This window comes from Felis catus, chromosome D1 (genome assembly GCF_018350175.1).
Source record: "Felis catus isolate Fca126 chromosome D1, F.catus_Fca126_mat1.0, whole genome shotgun sequence".
NCBI classification, from domain to species: domain Eukaryota; kingdom Metazoa; phylum Chordata; class Mammalia; order Carnivora; family Felidae; genus Felis; species Felis catus.
Genome location: NC_058377.1, coordinates 47,335,339 through 47,358,979, shown reverse-complemented (window position 1 = coordinate 47,358,979; position 23,641 = coordinate 47,335,339). Strand labels below are relative to the sequence as shown.

Genomic DNA, 23,641 nt, shown 5'->3' with positions numbered 1-23,641 from the left:
GAAAAAAAATTATTAACTCCTAAAAAATGTGGATGTGGTGTAGCCTCACACCCCCCCCCCCCACCACCACCTCACCATTATGATGCAAGCCAGACTTCCAACTGCCTTGGGGCTTTTTCTGGAGCCAGAACCCATTCTGTCAGTGTGCTAGGCAAGCTGAAAGTACCAGAAAATCAATGAACATCCTCTCCCTTCAAGAAGTAACCCTTAACTAGTCCTTAGCAATAGATGTTGGTATATAAATATCGTAACTCCTTTGGTCACCGGAGGTAACAGAGATTGATTGAGGCTGGGTGATTCTAAACTAACTCCTGGAATTCCCTAGTAAGATTCATTTAGTAGCTTGACAATGCACCCTTTACAGGGTACCTTACCTTCACCATCTTACTTCCTCACTGCTCTTCTGATGCTTTCTGGGATCACCTCCCAAATAAATCACTTAAACATGAACTTGAATCCTTGTCTTGGGCCTCTTCTAGGTGAATCTAAACAGACCAAATTATTAGGCCCTTATAATATTCATTTCACCCTACCTTTACAAAAACCACTTCTACCCCTGCCTTTTTTTTTAAAAATAGAACAAGCCTTTTGATTTTCTTATTATTCAATAAAACTTCACTTTTTTGGCTTTCTGACTCTGTGCTTGTGCCTTCAACACCTTCCCAACAATTTTCCGTTCTTCAATAAGGAAAATATGCTTGATCCTCTCGCAAATACACATTTCATCCAGCTCCATAGCTAAATGCAAATGACTTGTTTCTTTCTGGCAAAAATAATTAAAATTTTTTTTTAATGTTTATTTATTTTTGCGAGAAAGACGGAGACAGAGCATGAGAGGAGAAGGGGAAGAGAGAGAGGGAGACACAGAATACAAAGCAGGCTCCAGGTTCTGAGCTGTCAGCACAGATCCCAACACAGGGCTCAAACCCATGAAACATGAAATCATGACCTGAGCTGAAGTCGGACATTTAACCAACTGAGCCACCTAGGCGCCCCCTAAAAGAAAAATTATTAATAAAACTATTATTCTAGAACATTCTTAGGCCAGACCCAAATAAAAATGAATAGTCATAAGTTTGAATAGCCCATTAAAAACAGGAGGAACTTAGGAGCTCAACTTCAGTAAAGCCTTTATTAAAAGGATATAGCCTATTAAATGAACATAGCATAATTTAAAAACCCATAACCTGTTGTTCAACATTCAAAATTCCTAGGGAATTTGCTGGATAAGAGAGTTAAAGTATTTTAAGTTTTTGATATAGTTGAATAGTTGAACTTATTTCCATTTCTACCAACATGAAACAAATTTTGTTTTAACATTTTCATTAATCTTGACTATGACGTACTATTATTTTCATAATCTGTGCAAAACACAATCATTAAAGATTTACATCTTGAACTTTTTTCGATCACCAATTTATATTTTTGTGAATACCTTATTTATGACATCATCTCAATTATTTATCAGTGTGGTTTCATCTTTCCCATTGAGTAGTTTTCATAACATACAATGTACATCTAGAAAAGTTTCTTTTTAATAGTGTCGATCTAATACATCATACCCTGTTACTAAATTTAATGGTAATGTATTTAGTGTTAAAAAATTCATGAACGGGACGAGGGAAAAGTGGGTGATGGGCATTGAGGAGGGCACTTGTTGGGATGAGCATTGGGTGTTGTATGTAAGCCAATCTAACAATAAATTATATTCAAAAAAAATACTAATAGAGTAAATCTTATATATGTAAAAAATAAAACTAAAAACTTCATGAAGCATGATATACAGTGAAATTTTACATAGATTTTTAAAAAATAATTTTAAGGAAACATCCTTTTTAGTTTAGGAACATAGTTTCTGGTTAATTTTGCATTGCTTTTTGTTCTGTTTATTATCAGGAATGAATATTCAAATATTTTGGAGGCAGTATAAAATTGCTCTGAAGGCAGATTACATGGATCCAAATCCTAACTCACCACTTGTAGAAAAGTAGAAAAGTGATCTTGAGGAGTTTATTTAACCTTTCTCTACCTTACTAAATCTGTAAAATTAATAATAATAATAATAATAGTAATAAATAACTGCATCATAGCGGTGCTTGGTAGCTCAGTAGGTTGTGCATCTGATTTTTGATTTCAGCTCAGGTCATGATCCCAGGGTCATGGAATCTGGCCCTTCCTCAGGCTCTGTGCTGAGGTTGGAGCCTGCTTAAGATTCTCCCTCTTTCTCCCTCTGCCCTTCTCCCCCACTTGAGCTTCTTTCTCTAAAATTTAAAAAAAAAAAATTGAAACTAATACTGCATCCACTGTATGTTAGCCAACTTGACAATAAATTACTTTAAATAAATAAATTAAATTCTGTCATTTCAAGTAAAAATAATTAATTATTTAATTAATTAATTAATAAAATACTGCATCATATTGCTATAGTGTGAATGAGTTACCTCAAAGTGCTTAGAGTAGTATCTGGCACATAATAACCACTTGAAAAATGTTAGCCGATTATAAATATTATAGTGTTATTATTGTTATCTATTGGGAGGCAATCTAGCATAGTACTTTAATATTACATATTCTTCCTTGGTTCATATTTTAGCTCTTGCACATAGTAAATGTGTGAATTTGAGCAAGTTACTAAACTTTTCTGGGTTTCAGTTTTTCTCATCTAAAATATGAAGATAAAAATATTATCTATGTCATGAAGTTTTATATAAACTAATTGTGTGAGTATGTGTGTATATATACATATGTGTATACATGTATATATGTACATATATATATATATACATATGTGTATATGTAATATGTGGGTGCATGTATATATAGACAGAGAGATATATAGATATCACTTAAAACAGTACCTAGACCATAGGTACTATAGGATTCAAAAAATGTGAACTAGTATTATTACTCTATTATAGTTATACCTTTTATTTTCTTTGAGCTATTAGTAGTATATATATATAAATAGATTTCTTAATAGTAAACCGTGTTGCATTTGTAAAATAAATCTTGTTTGGTGCTTTTTTTCAATGTACTCCTTTTTCCCCAAGTTTACTGAGATATTGTCATATATAAGTTTAAGGTATACAATGTAATGATTTGATACATGTAATATTGCAAACTGATCATCACAATAAGGTTAGTTAATACTTCCAACACTTCACATAATTATCATTTCTTTTTGTGGTGACAAAAATTTAATATCTGCTCTCTTAACAACTTTTAAGTATATAATATAGTTTTGTTAATTATAATCACCATGCTGCACATTAGATCACCAGGACTTATCATCTAATAAATGAGAGTCTGTACACTTTGATTAACATCTCATTTTCGCTACCCCTTTACCTCTGACAACCACCATTCTACTATTTCCATTGGCTCACATTTTTTTAGATTCCACATATAAGGGAGAACATACAGTATTTATCTTTATCTGTCTCAATTATTTCACTAGCATAGCTCTCAAGCTCCAACCATGTTGTCACAAAAGGCAGGATTTCATTCTTTCTTATGGCTGAATAATATTTCATTTTTTTATGTATATATACCATATTTCTTTACCCATTCATCCATTGATAGACAATTAGGTAGTTTCCACATCTTGGCTATTATAGATCATGCTTCAATAAACATGGAAGTGCAGATATCTCTTCAAGATAGTGTCTTCATTTCCTCGGAATATATACCTAGAAGTGGGAGAGCTAGATCCAATGGTAGTTCTATTTTTCATTATCTAAGGAACCTACATACTGTTTTCCATAGTAGCTATACCTATTTGCATTTGACCAAGAGTGTACAACTGTTCCCTTTTCTCTATAGCTTCACCAACACTTGTTGTCCCTTGTTTTTTGGTTTTAACTATTCTAACAGGTATGATGATATCCCATTATGGTTTTGATTTGCATTTCTATGATGATTAGTGATGTTGAGCATCTTCATGTACCAGTTGGCCATTTGTATGTCATCTTGGGAAACATTTCCTTTTCAAGGAGTACAGCATCATATGGATTCTGTGGCTAATAGCTTTAGCAGGAAGGCTGCTTTGGAATTTGGCATGAATCATGCCACTACTTCCATGAGCACAAGTTACTTTTCCCCAGATTACTCTGATTCGGTTTGTCACCAGTAGTCACTATGTTGTTCTTTGCTTTGTACAAATAAGCACATCTCTTGCCTAAGCAGAAATCAGTTTCATCTCAAACATAAATATCTTCAATTTTAAGATCTGTGTGTTCTGTCTGGCTCGAGACCCCACTTACAGCCAGCAGAAATGTCCTTGGATAACAGCAGGCCTCCACAGGATCCATGATGGAGGAAAGACCCGTTTGTTCATTTTTTAATTAGATTGTTGATTTTTTCCTAAGGAGTTATATGAGTTCCTTATGTATTTTGAATATTAAATCCTTATCTGATACAGTTTGTAACATTTTCCCTCTTTCTGTAGAGTGCCTTTTATTTTGCTGATTGTTTCTTTTGCCAGGCAGAAGCCTTTTAACTTGATGGAGCCACACTTGTTTACTTTTGCTTTTGTTGCTTATACTTTTAGTGTCATATCCAAAAAACTCTTTGCCAAGACCCATGTCAAGAATATTTCCCCTGTTTTTTTCAAATAGCTTTATTGTTTAAATTCTCACATTTAAATATTTAATCCATTTCAAGTTAATTTTTATGAGGGATATAAGACAGGCATCTAATTTCATTCTTTGGAATGTGGTTATTTGGTTTTCCCAACACTATCAAAAGACTATGCTTTTCTCCACTGAGTGTTTTGGACTCTGCGGCCAAGTATTAGTTCACTATATATGTATGAGTTTATTTCTAGGCTCTTTCTCTACTCTGTTCCATTGATTTATCTGTTTTTATGCTAGTACCATGTAGTTTTGAAGCTTTGTAATGTACATGCAAAGCAGGAAGTATGATGCCTCCAGCTTTGTTCTCCTTTCTCAGGATTACTTTGTCTATTTGGAGTCTTTTGTTGTTACATACAAATTTCAGGATTTTTTTTTCTATTTCTGTGATATATATCATTGGAATTTTGGTAGGGATTGCATTGCATATATTGTATATATAGATGGCTTTGGGCAGTATGGACATTTAGCAATATTAATTCTTCTAATCCATGAACATGGATGTGTTTCCATGTATTTGTGGGTTCTTCAGTTTCCTTCATCGATGTCTTATTTTCAGAGTACAGATATTTCACCTCCTTGGTTAAATTTATTCCTAAGTATTTTATTCTTTTTAATGCTATTATTCATGGTATTGTTTTCTTCCTTTTTCAATAGTTTATTGTTTGTGTACAGATATAACTGATGTATGTTGATTCTATATCTTGTAATTTTGCTGAATTTATTTATTAGGTCTATCAGTTTTGGGTGGAGTCTTTAGGGTTTTCTGTATATAAGGTCATATCATATACAAACAGAGTTATTTCTTCCTTTCCTTTTATTTTTCTATATGCCTTTTATTTCTTCTTGCCTAATTACTCTGACTAGGACTTCCAGTACTATGTTAAATAGGAGGGGTAAAAGTGAGCATCTTTGTCTCTTTTCTGATCTTAATGGGAAGATTTAAACCTTTCACTATTGAGTTTGATGTGTGCCATGCATTTGTCATATATGGCCTTTTATTATGTTGAGATATATTCTTTCTATGCCTGATTTGTTGAGAGTTTTTACCATGAAAAGATGCAGAATTTTGTCAAATGATTTTCTGCCTCTATTGAAATGATATTTTTATCCTTCATTTTGCTAATGTAGTGTATCATGTATATATACTTATTTTGTGTATGTCAAATCATCCTGGCAACATAGGGATAAATTCCACCTGATTGAGGTATATGATCCATTTAACATACAATTGAAGTCAAGTTGCTAGTATTTTGTTAAGAACTTTTGCATCTATATTCATCAATAATATTAGCCTATAATTTTCTTTTCTTGTAGTGCCCTTATCTGGCTTTGTTATCATGTTAATACCAGCCATATAAAATGAGTTTGAGAGTGTTTCCTCCTCTTTGATTTTTTTGGAAGAGTTTAAGAAGTATTGGTGTTAATTCTTCTTTAAATGTTTGGTAGGATTCACCAGTAAAACCATCAGGTCTAGATTTTCTTTGTTGGTTTCTTATTACTGATTCACTATTTTACTAGTAATTGGTCTATTCAGATTCTCTATTTCCTCATGATTCTGTGTTGGCAGGTTGAATGTGTCTAAGCATTTATCCATTTCTTCTAGGTTATCCAGTTTGTTGACATATAATTGTTCACAGAATTCTCATGTTCCTATTTCTGTTGTACCAAATGTAATGTTCCTCCTTTCCTTTTTGATTTTATTTATTTGAGTCTTCTCTCTTTTTTTCTTAGTTAGTCTAGCTAAAATTTTGTTGATATTGTTTATTCCAGGAAACAGCTCTTAGTTCCACTGATCTTTCCTATTGTTTATCCTATATCCATTTCATTAATTTTAGCTCTGATCTTCACAGTTTCCTTCCTTCTGCTAACTTTGGCTTACTTTGTTCTTCTTTTTGTAGTTCCTTGAGGTATAAAGTTAGGTTGTTTATTTAAGATCTTTCCTTTTTTGGGGGGTGCCTGGGTGGCTTAGTCAGTTAAGTGTCCAACTTCAGCTCAGGTGATGATCTTACAGTGTGTGAATTCAAACCCTGTGCAGGGCTCTGTGCTGACTGCTCAGAGCCTGGAGACTGCTTCAGATTCTGTATCTCCCTCTCTCTATGCCCCTCCCCCACTCATGCTTGCTCACTCTCTCTCGTGCTCTCTCTCAAAAATAAACATTTAAAAAAAAAGATCTTTCCTTTTTCTTAATGTAGGCATTAATTGCAGCAAAACGACTACTTTTCCTGAATCCCAAAAGCTTTTGGTATATTGTATATCCATCTTCTTTTGTTTCAAGATTTTTTAAATCTTTTGATTTCTTCTTTGACCCATTGGTTGTTCAGGAATATGTTGTAAGATTTCCACACATTCGTGAATTTTCCAGTTTCCTCCTGTTACTAATTTCTAGTTTCATGCCATTTTGGTCAGAAAAGAAACTTGGTATTATTTCAGTCTTCCTACATTTGCTAAAGCTTGTTTTGTGACTTAACATATGATCTGTTCTGGAGAATATTCTGTTTTCTGGAGAATAATGTGTGTTCTTCTAGTACTGAGTAGAATGCTCTGTATATTTCTGTTAGGCCCATTTCGTCTAAAGTATGGTTCAAGTCCAATGTTTCCTTATAGATTTTCTGTCTGGATAATCTGTCTATTGTTCAAATTAGGGTATTGAATTCTCCTATTATTGTATTTTTGTCTACTTCTCCCTTCAAATCTGTTAGCACTTGGTCAACATATTTGCTTTGATACTGGATGCTTATATTAACCATTGTTATATATTCTTGATGAACTGACCACTTCATCATTATAGGAACACTTGTCTCTTGTTACAGTTTTTGACTTAAAAGTCTATTTTGTCTGGTATAAGTATGGCTTATACTCCTGGTATTTTGTTTTCCACTTGTAAGGATATCTTTTTTCCATCCCTTCACTTTAATCCTGTGTCCTTAAAGCTGAAATGCCTTTTGATTAGAGAATTTAATCCACTTACATTTAAAATGATTATTGATACGTAAGGCTTTCTAATGTCTTTCTTATTTTGCTGTCTTTCTTTCTGGGTTGATGATTTTTTTTTTTAATGGTATGCTTTGATTCCCTTCTCTTTATCTTATGAGTAACTACTATAGGTTTTTGCTTTGCGGATACCATGTGGCTTACATAAAACATCTTCAGATGTAACAGTCTATTTTAAGCTAATACAAAGTTCAATCATATACAAACCCTTTTATTCCCCACATAATTTATATTTTTATGTCAAAATTTACCTATTTTTATACTGTATCCATTTAAAAATTATTGTAGCTACCATTATCTTTGATATTTTCCTTTAAACCTTTATACTAAAGTTAACTGATTAATCTGTCATCTTTTTTCAGTATTAGAATATTCTAAATTTGACTACACACTTACCTTTACCAGTAAAATAGATTCTCATATGTTTTCTTGCTACTAATCAGCATCCTTTCATTTCATCTTGAAGAACTCCTTTCAGCATTTCTTGTAAAGCAAGTCAAGTTGTGGTGAACTCTCACCTTTTGTTTGGAAAAATCTTTATCTCTTCCTCATTTCTGAAATACAACTTTGTTGGGTAAAATATTTTTGGTTGGCAGTTTTTTTTTTCTTTCAGCACTTTGAACATATCATTCTCACTCTCCTAGCCTGAAAGGTTTCTGCTGAGAAACCCACAGAAGCTTTATGGGGATTTCCTTTTTTAAAAAGAAAACCACAGGCCCAAAAATGACATCACTTAGGTTGAGTCCTCAAACCAGGACTTAATACCTAATCTAATTATTTCAACTTTCCCCAGAAATATAGTCTTAACCTATCTGTTAGCAATTTCTTATGGGCACCAATAAGTCTACCACCATGGGCCCTCTCAATCCCCCAAAGGAGAATGTGGTAATCTATATGCTAAAACATCCTACTCTTCCCTTTAAGGGAAGGCAACCTTGCCTGAAACAATTCTTTTCTTAGTAACTTTCTTACCCCACACTTCTTCCTATAAAAACCTTCCATTCTGTAAACTGCCTGGACCTCCCCTCTACTTGCTGGATGGGATGCTGCCCAATTCATGAATTATTTAATAAAAACCAATTAGATCTTTGCATTTACTCAGCTCACTTTTGTTTTCATTATCTTTTATGTGAGAATATATTTTTCTCTTATTGCTTTAGAAGTTTTCTGTTTTTCTTTGGTATTAGACAGTCTTATTATAATGTGTCTTGGAGAAGATTGTTCTGTTGAAATTTTGACCTATTAGCTTCATGAACCTGGATATCTAAATCTCTCCCAAGATTTGAGAAGTTTTCAGCCATTATTTCTTTGAATGAGATTTCTGCTTCTTTCTCTCTCTCTCTCTTCTCCTTCTAAGATTCCAAAACTACACGGATTTTTTTCTTTAAATGTTATCCCATAGCTCCTCTAATTATGTAATTTCAAATGGTCTCTCTTCTAGTTCACTAACTGTTTCTTCCACTTAGTCAAGTCTGCCATTTAAGCCCTTTATTAAATTTCTCAGTTCAATCACTATAGTCTTCAACTCTCAGATTTCTGCTCATTTTAATATTTCTATATCTTTGTTGAATTTTGTGTTTGATTGAGCATTGTTTTTCACTTAGTTGTCTACCTTGGTTTTCTTGTAGTTTACTGAATTTAAGAGGATTCTTCTGAATTCTTCACTAGATGATTCATAAATCTTTATGTTTTTATATTCAGTCATTGGAATTTTATTAGTTTCCTTTAGTGATGTCATGCTTCCTTAATTATTCATGATTTTTCCTTCTGTGATGTCTGCATATTTGAGGACATAAGCACTTCTTCCAATCTCTGCAGACTGGCTTCAACAGGCAGACCCCTTCATCATTCACACTGTCCAGAGATTCTGGGTAGGGTGACTGGTGGTGTATGCAGTCAGGCTTGCTGCTGGAGTACCTGAGTGGCCTAGTGCTGGGATGGGCTGAAAACTTGGAACAGTAGGTTCACAGGTACCATCAGCACTCTAGGTTCACAGGTACCACCCACCTCCCTCCCCTGAGCCTGGGTTTGCAGACATTGACTGGGAGCCTGAAGCCATGGGAACCACCTAGGGCCACAAGAACCAGCTAGTTCTAGGTGGGCCAGGAGTCTGGGTTTGTAATCCATTAGGAGGCTGGAACTGAAGAAGCTCCCTGGAACTGCGAGAGGCACCATGGGCCACTAAGCTGTCTGGGGCTTAAGGAACAAACTAGCACCTGGGTGGGCTGGAAAATCCTGGATTCACAATCCTCTGAGAGCCTGGAGCCATCAGAGCTGCCTGGTGCTGCTGAATCTGTCAGACACCAGACTGAGTCAGGGGCTTGATTCATGATAGTCCACCAGCAGTCAATCCTGCCCCAAAAGCCAATGGGGGCCATAGGAAGTATCTGAGGCTGTTGAAGTAGGTGGGCTCTTGGGTGGGCCAGGGACTGGTTTCTTAGAAGCTTGCATGAATAGGCTACAGGGCTAGCCACCTAAAGCTTCAGGAGCCTACCTGGCAATGCGGCATGCTGGCTCTCAGGTCCATGGTGAAGGTAGGCACTCACTTTATTCTCCTTCTCTCTCTGCTCTAGGCTGCTATAGTTTGGGGGAGGGGTAATGGGAGTAATGTTAATCTACCTTTCCTACTCTTCTCAATGCATCCTTTCTTATTTCTGTTCTTCATCCCAGGGCTGCGATCCCTCACCTGAAATCCTGGCTGTCATGAAGGTATTTCATGTATAGATAATTGCTCAAAATGACATCTCTGAGAGGAGATGAGCAGTAGAAATTCCTATGTCATCATTTTGCTGATGTCCTCAAGTACTCTTGATTCAGATTTATTTGACTGATTTGATTAGGGTTTTTAATCTATATTAACAAATGACATTAATCTGTATTTTCTACCTTTAGTGTTATCAGTGTTATCAAGGCTATGCTATTTTCTTAAAATCAGTTGGAAAAAGTTCTTGTGATTTCACATCTTTGGAAATGGATACTTATCACGAGAATTACCTATCTTTGAAAGTTTAAAAGTATTTGACTTTAATTCTACCTGAGTTTATTTCATTAAAGATAATTATTTGACAAAATTTTAATTTATTCCAAGATGATGAGTCCATTCTATTTTTTAATTTCTAATTGGATCAATTTAGGAAATTTATGTTATAGAAACAGAAAACTATAAACCATATTCTTTAATGCAGCTTAAAATTACAAATGAGATAAGAGGTTACATTCTTCAGTCAATATAGATGCTTAAAAGCTTCTGATGAGAAGTAATCTTTTAATGAGAAGTAATTAAATTAATGAGGTAACTTTATTCTTTCAGTTGTTCACACCAAAATCTTTGAAGATACCTTTGATTCCTCTCATTCCTTGACATCTAATCCATCAACAAATCCTTTGGAATATATCTCAAATCCAACCACCTCTCACTACCTCCACTGTTCCTCCGAACTCCAAGCTGTCATTACCTCTCACCTGAAGTATTTTATTGACCTTTTGATAAGACTTTCTACTTTTTCTCTTACCTCTTCTGGTGTAGGCTGTGGTGCACTGCCCAGATTTCTCCATCAGAAATAAAGTCATCAAATCCCTAGCTGCCAGGTTTGTTGGCTGCTGACAGCTCATATCTGAGCTCCTACCTAGAAACTGCTTTCAGCTCAAAAGGAGCTCCCTCACCTGAAATTATTTTTATAATAATAGAACCCTGTAGAAACAAGAATTATAATTACCTCTGCCACAGAGGTAGCCAGTATCCAATGACTGGTCAATATAAGATCTTGTGCCCTTGTTTCAATTTAGAACAAGGTTATCTAAGCCCCAAGGCTCCTGTAGATCAACTAAAGACTTTGTGGTAACTACTTTGCAGCTAAACTCATCACTTTGCCTAGTCCTGTGTCCTCACGTTCTCACAGGGGTTGTTCCTGACAGCACTCCCATAAACTCCCTATTTGCAAATTCTCCATCCCAGAATCTGTTTCCCAGGACCACTGACCTAAGATAGTTGGCATAAAGAGTGGTCTGAAAAAGGCAAATTACAAAATGGAATTTTTCAGCTGCAGCACCCACCAGCAGCTGCCAATGAGAACCCCAATATTGGTCGTAGGTAGAGTGCTGATAATATCTCCTGGCATGTTGATGGTGCAACTGTTAACACTTTTACCTCTGGTGAACTAGAATGAAAAACTGGTGGCAAGGAATACACTGGCAGGTATAATATCTCAGTCATGCCACAGGTTCAGAGGAAATTCTAATTATAAAGACAAAAGATTTGAATGAATGTTGCTAAGTGTGGTCAAAGCTTTGGACAAAGACAATGCAAAACTAAGGGTGATTAATGATGAATTTAAGGAAAATTGTGAAAGTCACAAGAATTCCTAAGCAGTATATAAAGACTCTCTCATCTCCTGCAGCCAGAAGGAAGAAATTGCTGAGGATCAAGTTCAAGCCTTAATTATAAAGACAGCAGAACTCGGTGAAGATTGAATCTGCTTTGGAGACAGAGAAAAAGAGAGAAAGGCAACCTGGAAAGCAAAATCTCTTGGAAGCTTGAAAGTGATAGGAAAGAAAAAAGCAAGTAGTTAAAATTAAGACCCTGTAGAAACAAACAAGAAGCACAAAATCAGAAATATACTAACCCCACCGCCACCTTACAGCACCAGATATTTTTTAAATGCACCTTACTATACCAATAAAAGAGGGCTTTAAGTGCTGCTATAAACATTGGGGTACAAGTGCCCCTATGCATCAGCACTCCTGTATCCCTTGGGTAAATTACTAGCAGTGGTATTGCTGGGTCATAGGGTAGATCTATTTTTAATTTTTTGAGGAACCTCCACACTGTTTTCCAGAGTGGCTGCACCAGTTTGCATTCCCACCAACAGTGCAAGATGGTTCGTTCCCATTTCTCCAAATCCTCTCCAGCATCTATAGTAAAAAAAAAAAAAAAGAGAGAGAGAGAGAGAGAGAGAGAGAGAGAGGGAGCCAAACCATAAAAGACTCTTAAAAACTGAGAATAAACTGAGGGTTGATGGGGGGTGGGAGGGAGGGGAAAGTGGGTGATGGGCATTGAGGAGGGCACCTGTTAGGATCAGCACTGGGTGTTGTATGGAAACCAATTTGACAATAAATTTCATATTAAAAAAAAGAATCATATAGTGTAAGGAAAATGACTTCAAAATGAGAAAAATAAATTCTTAAAACCAAAAAAAAAAAAAACAAAAAAAAACAGGGCATTCAAACTAAGAAATCTAGCAAGACACCTAAGAACCTAACACCACTTCAAAGAATCCTGTGATTGCTGGTCCAAGAAAATATAAAATGTTTCAAAAATGAAAAGAAAACTACAAGCAATAATCATACACATCCATAATAAGAAGGAAACAGAAAATGTCATTCTATAGACTTTCCTTGTTCACAGAAGATACATGCTGAAGAATTAGGGTGGCATGATATCTGCAGTTTAATTTCAAATTCCTCAGTAAATACATGTATATACAAGAGAGACCACACAAACATGGTAAAATATCAACAGCTGGATAATCTAAGAATATATGGGTTTCTTTGTACTATTCTTTTAATTTTTCTAGAGTGTTAAGTTTTTTAAACTCCTACAACTCAACACCAAAAAAGCAAATAATCCAATAAAATTGGTCAGAGGACCTGAACATACATTTTTTCTAAAGACACACAGATGGCCAACAGACACATGAAGGGATATTCAACATCACTAATCATCAGGGAAATACAAATCAAAATGACAGTGAGATATCCTCACACCAGTCAGAATGGTTAGTATCAAAAAGGCAAGAAATAACAACTGTTGGCAAAGATGTAGAGAAAAGAGAACCAGTACACTTGTACACTCTTGGTAGGAATGCAAACTGGTGCAACAACTGTGGAAAATTTTTTGAAGGTTCCTCAAAAAAAATGAAAATAGAAATACCATACGATCCGTAATTTCACAACTGGGTGCCTACTCCATGAAAATAGAAACACTAATTCAAAAAGATTCATGCACCTCTATGTCTCTAAGTTCATTGCAGCATTATTTATAATAGCAAGATATGGAAGTAACCAAAGGGTCCATCAATAGATGAATGGATGAAGATGTGGTATATATATACAATGGACTATCACTCATTCATTTAATCATTTATAAACATTTAAATCTCAACACATCATATATACTTATAGTTTAATACCACATAACAAATATAAATGTCCAGGTCTTATTTTCGCTTCTTTTCATTTTTGTTTCTTTGATTTTCCATTTGTTTCCTCTTATTTTTTGTTTCCTTTCTTTTTTACTTCTATTTTTGTATCCTGGAACGGTTTTCTACAATCACAAGTAAGGTCTTGTTTCTCTAATTGTATGAAGTGGAAGAAAAACATCTTCATCTCAGACCAAACTGATCAAATACCACAGAATGGTAAATTTATGACCTTGTGGAATATTATAGGATAGGAAAAATGCCTTATATAACTACCAGGGACTACATCAAAAATCTGAGAAAAGTCCAAACACATAGATTTTCCCCAATTAATAAGAAGTGACGTGAAGGTTTCTTGTCTAGTGGACTTAGACCAAACATCCAAATCTAAAACTGTCCATGTCAGTCATAATTCTGAACAGAAGCTGTTATCGTTCAATCAGTGTGGTCTTAGTTTTTAGCAGTCCTTCATAAATGTATCCACACAAGTGTTTCTTCTTTATACTATAAGTCTAGACATCACTGATCTAATTATTTAATTAAATTTAAACAGTACTAAAGACAGCATAACTTGCATGCAGACATCTGATAATGATTTTTGACTGTGCTCTTGTAAAGCAAAGACCATGACAATTTGATTTGGACAGCAGTTAGGACAATACAACTTGCATTCAGAAACTCATAAAGACTTTAATTATGCTCCTGGTTGACTCTCCCCAAGATAAGATACTTGAAATGCAGAGCGGAGTCTAATTAAACATAGGATAGCATAAATGAGTTAGGAAATAAAGCCCATGAAAAAGAGAAGTGCCAAATATAAGTGGATGTTGGTAATACTTTCCATGTGTATATAATTCAGTTTACAAAGCACTATCACACAAATTCATTCCAACTCAGTAAGTATGTATGGAGCATATACTCAAGGCACTATACAAGACAGTGTGCAGAAAACAAAAATAATATATAAACACAAAGAGCTTATAATCCAGTGGGAAGATATGGTCATTTTGAGTCCAAGAAATGGAATACTATGGAGATGCAAATTACTATTGAAATATAAAGAAGAAATGAAACTGGACGAGTTAGGAAAGGCTTCCCTGAGCAGGTGGTATTTGAATTTGGGCCTTAAAAAAAAAAAAAAAAAAAAAAATATATATATATATATATATATATATATATATATATATATATATATATATATATATTTGATTAACACCAAACACTACAAGATAATCATTATAGTCACTATTATGTCCTTTCACAGTACAGGAAATTGGGGTTGAGAGGCTAAGAGGACTTTCTCATCCAAGGTCAAACAACTAACAAATATCAAGTGGGACATGAACCCAGCTTTTCTGATTCCCAAGTCCAGTGCTTATCTACTACATCATCCTCCAAGAAATGTCTTAATTTTATGCAAGAGAATGTGCATTCTTTCAAGACAACATTAAACAAAAAAAAACCTATTCAGGGGCAGCTGGGTGGCTCAGCTGGTTGTGCGTCTGACTCTTGGTTTTGGCTCAGGTCATGAACTCATCATTCATGGATTGAGTCTCACACTGGGCTCTGCACTGGGATTCTCTGTGTCCCTCTTTGGCTTGCTGTCTCTGTCTCTCTCAAATAAATAAGCACTTTTAAAAAAAAGACTTATTCATTCCTACTATAATAATAAATGTGGCAGTCCTTTGTACACCATATGAAAATAAATATTCTTACCCTCTAAGTATTAATGTTATTTCCTGGTCTAAGTACAAAAAATTTGTTATAGTATTTTAATTTTTTTTTTTAATGTTTATTTATTTTTGAGACAGAGCATGAACGGGGGAGGGTCAGAGAGAGAGGGAGACACAGAATCGGAAGCAGGCTCCAGGCTCTGAGCCATCAGCCCAGAGCCCGACGCGGGGCTCGAACTCATGGAGTGTGAGATCGTGACCTGAGCTGAAGTCGGACGCTTAACCGACTGAGCCACCCAGGCGCCCTTGTTATAGTATTTTAAATATGAATACTGGGGATAACAGATCTTTGCTTAGAGAATAAGAAACCTGTTGGAAAAAAGTACAAAACAACTTCATCATGATAATTAGAGACTGTAGTATGCAATGAGGTGAAGCCCTACTAGTCTCTGTGTCCTTAGAGGATAGAACTAGAAAGTACAATGGGATTAAGCTTCACCGGCTATAAGATCAATTTTTCCTGATGCAAATGTATACCCAGGAGATAATAAGAACGCATACGAGGCTTACTAAATGTCAGACACTACTCTAAGCACCTCATACTCAATTAATTCTCAAGTAACTCCCATGAGATAGGTATTATTATTAACATCATTTGTGGCTGATGAATCTGAGCCACAGAGAAACTTAGCTGAAGTCATGTAAGTAGTAGAACTGGGATTTAAACTCTGTCTGGCTATAGAATCCTTGTTCTTAACCACTCAGCTCTAACACCTGTTAAAAATGAGATTGCCTGTTTTCTTTTTTGACAAGGGCTTTAAGATACACCCATAAGATATGATGTGAGTTCACGTTCTAGGAAGCAGTAGTTTATATGGCCTCTAAGAACACAAACTTTAGCGTCAAGTAGACTAGACTTTAAGACCTTATTCAGCCCTGCCCTACCTGTGTGAATTTGGGTGAGTTATGTAAAACTCTCAGAGTTTTAATTTCTTCCTTGCAAAAGGAGGAAGCAATTCTTATTCTGAGATGGAAAGGCAAGAAGCACAGTAGGGTAAGAACAACACTGAACTTAAATGTCAAAAGACTCAGATTATAACCACAGCTACTATCATCCATGTGAAATAGGGCAATGAATCCAGCAATCCACAAATACTTATTGAGCCTCATATATTTATAACTCTGTTGTAAGTACTTTGGGGGATATAGCAATTTAAAAAACACTGTTCCTTACTCTCTGAGAGAAAATTCATTCAAGTTTGTTCATTTTCTTTAACGACTGAACTCAGGCCCAAAAGGAGGTGCTTCCTTGCATCATCATTCTGATTCTGAGATAGAACTTGAATAACAGTATCATGGTGCTTCCATTTCTTTGCTAAGTACAATGTGTGCATGTGTATATTGTAATTCCTCCTTTTAATACGTGAAGGGGATACATGCAGAAAGAAGAGACTGAACTTTCAGACTTGTCTCACTGTGTTCATTACCTACAGCTGCCATAACCAGCTGTTCCCACACATTCTCTCCATGGGGGCACAATTTTCTGGAATGCAGATTAATACATGATGCCACAGTTGAGCCACTGTAAAAGACAGCAGAATCAACATGATATATAGAAACTTGCTGGAAAATGTTATCTTTTCTTTTCTTCCTCTGAGAAGAGCTCTGTGACAATTCTAAACAATTCATACAGAAATTGAAGAAACAATTTCCACATCTTGAAAATGTTTCCATTCCTCTGGTTGACATAAACTGGCAATAATACTGTGTGTCATGTGGTTATTCATGGAATGTAGTCTAGTAATGATTCACAGCGTCAGTTTTGGGGTCAGGCTGACAAACATACAAATAGATATAAATACAGAGAGATAGAAATCCTACCTCTAGCACTTACAAGCTGAGAGACTTTAACTGATCTGCTCTCTAACTTCTTCGTATGTAAATGAAAATTATCATACTTATCTCCTAAAGTTACTAAACAGACAAAACATATAAAATGCTTCACATATAACACTTTATTTAATCACTAATCATTAATTAATGATTAATAATCCATTAAGTTTATCACTATCCTTAGCTTTTAAAAGTAACTACATATATGCTAGAAGAAAAAAATGAACTAATACTAACTCATTTTACTACAAAGAAAACTAGTGTTTGCAGCTATTTCACTCCAAATCATACAGAAAACACCACTTAGAAAAAGAAACAGACATTTTCTTCCAAGTTCCTAAGTAGGCAGATCAATATTTAATATATTCTATTAATATATTTTGCAATCTAGCACTTAAACTACATCAAAATGGCAAACCAAATTATATTTTCAGCACTTAAAAAGTTACACACATAAGGGTTTGAATACATCTTTCCATGCACTTACTAGTTAAATTACAATATAGACATTCTGACAAGAGAAACACACATAATTTCTAAGTAAATCTCCAAGTTATTAGATAATTTGGCAACCCTTGTCAGCACGTGGATCCCTGATTTTATTATAATAAATGTAGAGATGACTTTAGTAGTAAACAGAACAAGCAAAGCAAAGTGAACAATAATATATGAGAGCTCTAGAATTCAGTACTTGTGAGCAAATCATTAAAGAAATATTTAAGTCACCAGTCATGCCTCATTCACCATATGTAGGTCAAGAGGAAAGTAAATTAACTTACAGTGAACAAGAACTTCCTTGGACTCCATGAAACTGTTTAGAAGAGCGGGGTGAATGTATACTTCTAAATTACACAGATGTCTGCTACTAGTTGGTAGAATCCTCAGCTCTGTCTCTTGCTCACACCACCTCGCCAAACATATGACCACAGACACTCCTTCCCAACAGCTGACTTTTAATCCTGTCTTTAAATTTAAAGATCTTTTCAAAAATATGTTGCATGTAATAATGAAATTTCCAAGAAGAAAACTGTATTAAATATCATCCTCTAGCACTATCTCCCTGCATGTTCCTCAAAAAAGATTGGCTTAATTTGTGAGCTTAACCACATAATTAGCTTCACATCCATGGCTCCATTGAATATATTAAGACTACCCAACACAATTCTCTTCTTTGAGCTGGAAGATGTGCACTCTGGGATATAACACAAATGTCAAAGCCATTTGGGTGCCACTGAAGATGAAACACTAATGTTATAAAGGCAACTGATACAAAGTATGCTACTTCCATGAAATAAACAACTCAACAGCCTAGAGCCAATGGTTGGCAATGATATTATAGACATTCCAAAGATAGCCCCTAGCTGCTATTTTTTCTCTGCAATATCATGTAGACATGAAAATGTTATTTTCACCTAAGTCCCTAAAATGCTAAAAATTCATAGTCAGAGATTTTACTCACAGAAAATAATTTTAATTATTAAAAAAATCATTGGCTTGGGGCGCCTGGGTGGCTCAGTCGGTTGAGCGGCCGACTTCGGCTCAGGTCATGATCTCGCGGTCAGTGAGTTCAAGCCCCGCGTCGGGCTCTGTGCTGACAGCTCAGAGCCTGGAGCCTATTTCAGATTCTGTGTCTCCCTCTCTCTGACCCTCCCCCGTTCATGCTCTGTCTCTCTCTGTCTCAAAAATAAATAAACATTAAAAAAAAAATTAAAAAAAAAAATCATTAGCTCTTTCTTTTTTACATGTCACAAGTGTCAAGTTTTCTGCTTATCAGACTTATTATTTACAAATTATATTTGCAGAATAATTGTATAAAAGAAGGTGAACAGTATTTCACCTGTATCATCAAAACATAAAAGTACTACATTTAATTTTTCACAAAATATTGCCCTTGAAGTTTTATGCACACAAAAAAAATCCTCATCTAAATATTATCAACAACTAATGTTACTTAACACAAATTTAGTGAGCCTACCATGTGCCAGGCACTATGCTAGATTCTAGAGATACAAAAAAAAAATGATAAGATATACTCTTTTGTAAAAAAAAGTATACAATAAATGTAGTGGTTCTTCCAGTGGTATCCAATAATGTTATTGCACTCTCAGATTCTCCCTTTAAAATAAAATTTTAAAGACAATTCCATTTGCATAGAATTTTTTTTAATTTTTGGGAATAAATTTAACAAAAGTAGCATAAGGCTTATACACTAAAAACAACAAATATTATTGAAAGAAATTAAAGATGTAAATAAATGGAAATAAAGCCAATATTCATTAACTAGAAGACAATAAATTGTTAAGTGGCAAGCTGATCATATGATTTACAGATTCAACATGACCTTTATAAAAATCCGAGCTATTTTTTTAAAAGAAATTGACAAGCTGATCCTAAAATTCATATGGAAATGCAAGTGACCCAGAATAACCAAAACAATCTTTGAAACAAGAAATATCATTGACTAATTTGTACTTTCTGATTTCAAAACCTACTACAATAATCAACTCAGTGTGGTACTGGCATAATGATAGGATATAGATAGATGGAGTGAAATTGAGAGTCAGGAAATAAACTGTTACATTTATAGTTAATCGATTTTCAACAATGGTGCCAGACAATTCAATAAAGGAAAGAACAGTCTTTTCAGCAAATGGTTTTATGACAACTGATTATTCACATGCAAATGAATGGATTTGGATCCCTACCTCACACTACATATAAAAATTAACTCAAAACGGATCAAAGTCCTGCATGTAAGAACCAAAACTACAAAACTCATAGGAGAAAAAAGGTGTAAAACCTCCATATCCTTGGGTTAAGCAATGGATTCTTAGATATGACATCAAAGCATAAGCAACCAAAGTGGGGGGGGGGGGACCTCAATCATACTTTGCGCTTCAAACTATCAGTAAAGCCAAAAGGCAACCCACAGATGGAATATTTACAAACAATATATCTGATAAGAGTATATTATCTATAATATATAAACAACTATCACAAATCAATGACAGAAAGACGAACAACCCAATTTTAAAATGGACAGAGATTTGAACAGACATTTCTCCAAAGAAGGCATACAAATGGCCAATAAGCACATGAAAATATGCTCAACATCATTAGTCATCAGGGAAATATAAATCAAAAAAACCACAGTGAGGCAGCACACCTGGTGATCCCACAGATCTGTCTCTTGCTTCAAGGTGTTTGGATGAAACAGACCCAGGGACACCCCTTTTACAAGCCTCTGACCACCTTCCAACCTTTATTCCAGTTGCAACCTTCAGATCCATCTCAGCCACCCTCTGCCTCAAGGACCATCCAACACCTTATTTTATTGATGAACCATGAGCTTCCACACTCATCAGAATTATTCTACCAAGGTGGAGACCACTGTCAACTGCCTGATCAATGTGCATCTGTGAGTCTCCTATACCTCCCTCTCTCGGGGTTTCTATTTTGACCATCATGATGTGGCTCTGGAGAACATAGGCCACTTCTTCTACAAGTTGGCTGAGAAGAAATCTGAGAGTGCTGAGCATCTCTTAAAGATGCAAAACCAGTGCAGTGGCCACACGCTCTTACAGGATGTGCAGAAGCCATCCCAAGATTAGTGGGGTAAAACTCTACATACACATGGAATGCCATGGAAGCCGCCCTTGTTCTGAAGAAGAACCTGAACCAGGCCCTTTTGGATGTGTATGCTCTGGGTTCTGCCCATGCAGAACCCTGCTCTCATCTCTGGAGAACCACTTCTTAGATGATAAAGTGAAACTCAAGAACATCAAGAAGATGGGTGACCACCTTCTACCCTCCACAGCCTGGATGGCCCCCAGACTGGGCTGGGTAAGTATCTCCTCGAAAGGCTCACCCTCAATCATGGCTAGGAGCCTCTGAAGTCCAACAGCCTTTAAGGGGCCCTTCTGGCATCCCCCTGGTGCCACGACTTGTGCCGGAGCCTCTCCCTGCAGCCACTAGGAAGCTTTTTAACCACCCTGGAGCCTTCTCCCAAGCTGTGAAACAAATGGAAACAACAGAACTTTTTGCAGAAAAAAAAAATACACACAATGAAATACACTTCAAACCAGAAAACTGTGGCAACAATAAAAGACAGACAAAAACAAGTATTGATTAGGATCTGGAGAAAATGGAATACATTGCTGTTATGAATGAAAATGGTGTACCCACTCTGAAAAAATCTGGAAGTTCCTCCCAAGTTTTATAAAGTTCTATATATAAATGAATAAATAGAAAGGAGAAACAGAATGAAAAAACACCAATGATTTTTTAGAGCAAACCTGTAGGCAGGTAACTTCCAATCTAATAGTGAATACTGGAAATCCAAAATTGATCTAGATCTCTCATGTAAGATTCAACCAAAATGAAAACAAATAATAATAGTATTTTGAACTGCTCACATTAGTACACTCTTCATGTCTTCATTCCTAAAAGCCCACTTAGAAAACTGCTAAGGCTGTGAAACTGGTGATTTTACAAATCAATCCCCACTACTACCACCTCTAAGGCCAGAAGGGAGTTTTAAGGGAAACCAGAAAGAAAGAGAGCCACAGAAACAACAGGTGCTCTGAACAACTGGGGAGAGCGAGCTGAACTCCTCCTCAGTACGATCCTAAGAACTAGCAAATTTTCAAATCCCTGTTGGAAAGGAGACACAACTAACTCACTTCCAAGTTCCTCTTTATTCCGCCCTACAGTCCCTGAAAAGTGACAGGTATATCACTGTTTAGTACTACTAGGCTCTGAGATACCAGAGTTCATCCCCAAGGAAAAATAGTCTTTCAGAATCCTTTGTATATATGTTTTCTTTAAGAAACAAACAGAAACTTAGTTGATTACTAACCAATTCATTTTTTAAGTTCTGTGATCCATAAGACTTGGATATGTGTTGGAAGCAATATGGAATTGTGAATGAAGCACAGGCTTTGGAATCTAGAAAATCTGTCCTATCACTTTCTGGTTGTGTGTTTTCAGACTTCTAATAACAATGGTTACATGTCACTGGTTATTCTAACCACTTTAATATGTTAACTTTCTTAACTTTTATAGTAACTCTATATGTAGGTATTATTATTGATTCCACTTTAAAGATGAGGATAGCTGAAATTTAGAGAGATAAAGTAGCTTGATCAAACCCCACAACTAGTAGGTGACAGAACTAGGATTTCAATGCAGTCATCCTCGTTCCAAAGACAACATTCCTATCTCATTATATTGACTTCTGATGTGTTGTTTCTGATATTTTTTTCCCTTCATTGCTCTTTCTTCAACTACAAAATAGAATGAATTCATAGGGACATTGTGATGGTTAAATAAGAATATATATATATATATATATATATATATATATATATATATGAAGCACAGTTCCTGAAATATAGTACATACATGATAAATAGATTCTGTTATGATGAGTATTAACATAGATTATGCTGTAGGGTCTAAAAGTAGTCACATTATCTCTTCCAGAACTCAATATTTCCAGATAGATAGATAAATAGATAGATAGATAGATAGATAGATAGATCTGTCAATGTCTGAAAAAATATACAATTTCATGATACTTTGGAGAACAATGTAGAGAATTATAATATCAATTGCTCTGTAGTTTATGTATATGACATAACATTGACATATATTACATTCACCTATCTTTTAGCTTTTCTGAGCTATAACTCATAAAATAAGAAAAAACATAATATTTAATGGTCATTTAATTAAAATAACAAGTCATAGTAGAAATAGTTTCTACAGCATCCCTGACCTACAAATTTCAAATTCCATTTTCATACTTCCATCTTCTTCATTATGTTACTCATCCCATTGTTACAGACTCTCAGATTTTTAGAAAGTAATACCCTTTATTGAAATAAAATGAGCTTAGCTTCAACTAAAAACAGCAAAAATAAATAAATAAATAAATAAATAAATAAATAAATAAATAAATAAATAAAGTTGAATCAGCCCCTCCATACCATTGTTCTAGTTTGAAATGTAGATGTTAGGGGAGTTTTAGACTCAGTCCACACTTAAAACTCTCCCTGATGCTTTGGCCCCACTTTGTTCACTCCTCTGCATGATTTGTATACACACCTTTTTTTCTTCATTAAATTATTAGATCATTTGAAAGCATGGAGCATATCTTTTTATTTGGCCTTATAACTGTTACAGTGTCCAACATCATGCCGAGTACAAAGAAAATATTTACTAGATATCCATGCAAAAGAAGGAGGCAAGA

The 23,641-nt window shown here is 35.1% G+C and overlaps 1 protein-coding gene and 1 pseudogene across 12 annotated transcripts in view; one reads left to right on the top strand and one right to left on the bottom strand.

The window, feature by feature from the left end:
• Positions 1-23,641, bottom strand: part of DLG2 (discs large MAGUK scaffold protein 2) — a 2,054,427-nt gene that overhangs the window by 1,843,588 nt on the left and 187,198 nt on the right. The gene's annotated exons all lie outside the window — the stretch shown is intronic.
• Positions 20,733-21,272, top strand: LOC111556533 (annotated as a pseudogene).